The sequence below is a fragment of the Ictidomys tridecemlineatus genome, chromosome 4 (genome assembly GCF_052094955.1).
Source record: "Ictidomys tridecemlineatus isolate mIctTri1 chromosome 4, mIctTri1.hap1, whole genome shotgun sequence".
Taxonomy (NCBI): domain Eukaryota; kingdom Metazoa; phylum Chordata; class Mammalia; order Rodentia; family Sciuridae; genus Ictidomys; species Ictidomys tridecemlineatus.
This window is the reverse complement of record NC_135480.1, coordinates 15139772-15144375: the sequence shown is the minus strand read 5'-3', so window position 1 is coordinate 15144375 and position 4604 is coordinate 15139772. Positions and strand designations below refer to the sequence as shown.

Below are 4604 nucleotides of genomic sequence, written 5' to 3'. Positions count from 1 at the left end.
ATCAGGCATATGTGCATCAAAGCACCAAACTTAGAAAAAAAAACTTAGATAGAAAATGCAAAAATACTTATGAGTTAAAATAGGCTATCATTATGTATTAGTCAAATTGTTAGCACCTGTCTTTTCCTTAAGCTACACCATAATTGAAAAGAAAGAATTCCATGGAAAATTCAAACATCCTTTTCATATGGATATAAAATGAGAAGATTGCCTAGTTTGCAAGGAGAACTTTTCTGATGGGAGTTACAAAAAGACAAGCACACAATACCAGGTCATCAAACTAGAGGAATATGAAATCCATTGAGACACAGATTCCACTTCACACAAGCACGTAGGAGCCCAGCGTACAGTAAACAGCAATAAGCCACATGAGTACAGTCACCACACTTAACAGTTGAAAATATAGGATGCACATTTAAATTCAAGTTTCAGATTCATAATAAGTGTTTTATTTCAATATTTCCATGCAATATTTTAGTTATATTTCTACTAAAAATCACATTGTTTGTCTGAAAGGATAAATTTTAAAAAAAAAGATGAAAGGTGTATTGTCCATGAACATAGCTCAGAAAATTTTTCTCACTCCAATTCTATTAATGTCAAGAGCTTGAACCAGAACTATGACTAAAATGGTAAATGGCTGAGAAAAACTGTTGGCTGCCGAGAAGGTACAAAATCATATTTGTTTACTGTCTCATCCAAGTAGAGATGCCTGTTTAATATAGTTGAAAGGTACATTAATCTATGTTTCTTAGAATCCGACATAAAAAGTCAGGATTATACGCAGTGGTCTTCATTTTTAAATGAATAAATGGCTGAATTATACTGATTATGTGAAAAATATTGAAAGAATTATTTGTAAAGTACTAAATTCCCTCGTGAGTGTTTGTCAGAAAAGTCCAAATCAAAGTGATGTGAAATGTAAGAATCATTCGCTGTAAAATGTCACAAAGATTTTCCTCTTTTCTTTTCCCTCTTTGCCTGGTTCTCTCTAGAGTTTTTAGCAGCCATGACATAAAGACATAGCACTGAAGTGACTGAATTCTACCTTCTGGGATTTGGTGTCCAACATGATGAGTTTCAGAGTGTCCTATTCATCATTTCTCATGATCTACATGACATCCATGGTCGGGGATACTGGAATAACCCTTGCTCATTAGGACAGATTCCAGACTCCAAATATCCATGTACTTTTTCTTGCAACATTTGGCTTTAGTGATGTCTGTTGCACAACTGCTATCGATCCCAGATCCCAAGATGCTGAAAAACTTCATCATAGAAAACAAGTCCTTATCATTAAGAGGCTGGGTAATGCAATTGGTTCTTGCAAAGTGGGCGACCAGTGTCAGTTACCAGCCAAGGCAGTTGACCCTTAGATAACCATCTGTAAGCCACTTTGCTGTCCCATGATTCTGTCTTGAACAGTCCTCAGCCAATTCACAGTTAGATTCTCATTGGTTCAATAAATGCCTCTGTCCACACAGGACTTACTGTTTCAATGTCCTTCTATAAGTCCAACAGCATCAGTGATTTTCTGTAATGTCCCCCAAATCTCACTCTTCATGCTGCAACACGGATATCAGTATCATGCTACTTGTGGTGTTTGTGGGATTTAACTTGATGTTCACTGTGTTGATCGTCATCTTCTACATTTATATCATGACCACCATCCCAAAGATGTCTTCTACGTCTTTTACCACAGCCATAGCTTTGCCAAGCTTATTGGGAGAAGCAACTGCCTGTACCAACATCAAACACCGTTATCACAAATCAACCCACAGAATGAAACTTTAAAGAATGTTTCTGTCACTTTAAATGTGAAGACTGGACACAAGTGAGAAGATCCATTCCCTCAAATCCTCGCTGTCTTGATGTTCTCAGTTTTGTAATATATAGTTTATGGAATAAATATGTGAATGGAGCTTGGTAGCTCCAGCTGCAGGGAGGAAGACCTTCTCCACCTGTGCCTCCCACCTGACAGCGGTGACCATTTTCTATGGCGCCCTTGCTTACATGTACTCACAGCCTCATTCTGAGAATGCCCAGGAGAATAGGAAAGTGGCCTCTGCATTTGATGGCATGGTCATTCCCATGTGAACCCCCTGATCTACAGCCTGAGAAACAGGAGATGAAAGTGTTCAGTACGTGAGAGCATCCAGTGGAGATGTTCTACCACAGTTCAACATTTCTAAGATAGGAAGACATGTTCACATCTTAAGCCAATACATTTTCATTCAAGAAAGCAATCTTCAAATGTGGGAATCAGAGTAGGAACTAAAAAAAACTGCCTCCCAGGAAGTACTGGTACTGAACTAGTTTAAAGCCAGATCAAGCATAGAGAAGGACTAGGCATAGAGAGCTGCCTAATTACACCGGAAATGCTGTGACATCTTTCTAATGGTTAATTTCCTTCTTTGTTGACTCCACAATGACAGTGTGATTCATCCTGCCACCCAGAGAAATGAATGTCCACACCAGTACAGACGCATAAAGATAATGAAGACATCTTGCTCAATACTGGATTCCCAACATCCAGCATGTCCTTAACATATTATCATTGCTCAATAAATATTTGTTGAGTAAATACTTTTTGTTTTACTCATACATTTGTTGAGGTTTTTTTTTTCTGGCCAAACAAAAGCTCAGAAACCTAAACAGAGCACTCTCATAGGAGTTGGAAGTAGCAGCCAGCAGCTGGGTCCAGCCTTTTCTGGGTTAAAGAGGGAAACCACAGCCATAGCTTTGCAAGCTTATTAAGAGAGGTAACTACCTGTACCAACATCAAACACTGTTATCACAAATCAACCCACAGAATGAAATTTTAAAGAATGTTTCTGTCACTTTAAATGTGAAGACTGGAATAAGGAACAACAAGACACAAGTGATAAGATCCATTCCCCCAAATCCTCAGTGTCTGATGTTCTCAGTTTTATCATACACAGTTTATGGAATAAATATGTGGATGGAGCTTTGTAGCTTGAGAAAGCCTTGGGAGAATCTCCAAGAGTTGTTTCTATTTTGTTATTACTGATGTTGTCTTCTTTTTGTTTTTGAGGTTTGAGTGTTTGTTTGTGTTATGAGTTGACAGAAGACGCATGGACAGAATTATTTACTGGCACAGGCAAACTAGGGCCATAAAAAAGAGCATGACCAGAGATGTCATTAACCAAGAGGAGTCGTGCCCCATTCTGGCAATGATGAATGACTGAGTCAGTTTTTTCACCCCCTGCAATGAAAGAACTCAATCTGCTCAATTGTAGAGGAGGAAAAGTTTATTTGAGGGCTTACAGTTTCAGAGGTCTTAGTCCATAGAAGGCCATGTGAATTAATTCCTCGGGGCTCTGGTGAGACAGAACATCATGGTAGAAAAAGGTAGTGGAGGAAAGCAGCTCACATAATAATCAGAAAGCAGAGAAAGAGGTCTCCAATTGCCAGATACAAATATGTACCCCAAGCCACGCCCCGATTCCCACCTCCTCCAGGTACAACCTACCTCTTTGTTTATCACTCAGTTAATCCCTATGGGAATTAATTCACTGATTGGGTTAAGACTCTCACAACCCAATCACTTCTCCTCTGAACCTTCTTGCATTGTTTCACTTGGGAGCGTTTGGGGGGCACCTCATTGCTGAGGGCCATTGCCAAGTAGGAATGACGCATCGAAATTTCCTTGCCAGCGTACCCCATGTTGCTTAGAGGAAGGACTCGTGGAAATGGACTTGCCTTGGACATTCACTGTGACATTGCATGTATGTTTGAGAAAGGTGACCCTGCTCAAGGACCAGGGTGGATCCGGGTTTAGGGAGGATCCTACTGGATTAGGGCGGATCCAGGTTTAGGGTGTATCCTGTAGGTTTTAGGGAGTATCCCGCTCCTTGGGTTTAGGGCGTTTCCGGTTTAGGACAATCTGGGTTTAGGGCGGTTCCAGGTTTAAGGTTATTCCTGCTGGGAATAGGGCGTATCCTGCTGCCTGAATTCCCGTTGAGTTCTCCTGGGATTCAGAAAGTATTTGGGATTCAAAGCCTGGTGGAGTAGGTGAATTTTGCGGGCAGAACCTGAATTTCCCCAGAACGTGTTTGTAGAGGGCCGGTGTGAGTTCGGGAATAAAGAATTGCTGTTTGAATCTACAAAGCTGTGAGTGGCTCGTGATCTTGTGCCCAGCCAGGCTGTGGCACCTCAAATCCAAACCATAACAATGAATGGATGGTATCTCCAACATTCCCCACCAAACAAATCACACATTTCTTAGACTAATCCTAGACACTTAGTGCTATGGTTTGCGTATTTCCCCTTAGGGTATATGTGTTGCAGGGATGGTCCCCATTTGGAAAAGATAAAAAGTGCTGGGACCTTAAAGAATAAGAGACTAGTGGAAGGTCATTGGAGTTACTGACCTCAAAATGAACTAATGTCATTCTCATGGGACCCCAGTTAATTCTCACAAGAAGGTTATTATAAAAGAGCAAGACAGGGGGCCTCTCCCTATACTCTCTGGCTTCCGATCTTGCCATGTGATCTCTCCTTTTCACACATGCTCACACCTTGATGCCATTTGCTGTGATATGATGCATCCAGGGAGGCCCACACCAGAGTTGGTGCCATAT

At 40.8% G+C, this 4604-nt stretch overlaps 1 pseudogene; it reads left to right on the top strand.

The window, feature by feature from the left end:
• Nucleotides 1-1009: 1009 nt before the first annotated feature.
• Nucleotides 1010-2132, top strand: LOC101976359 (olfactory receptor 5AK3-like; annotated as a pseudogene).
• Nucleotides 2133-4604: the final 2472 nt, after the last annotated feature.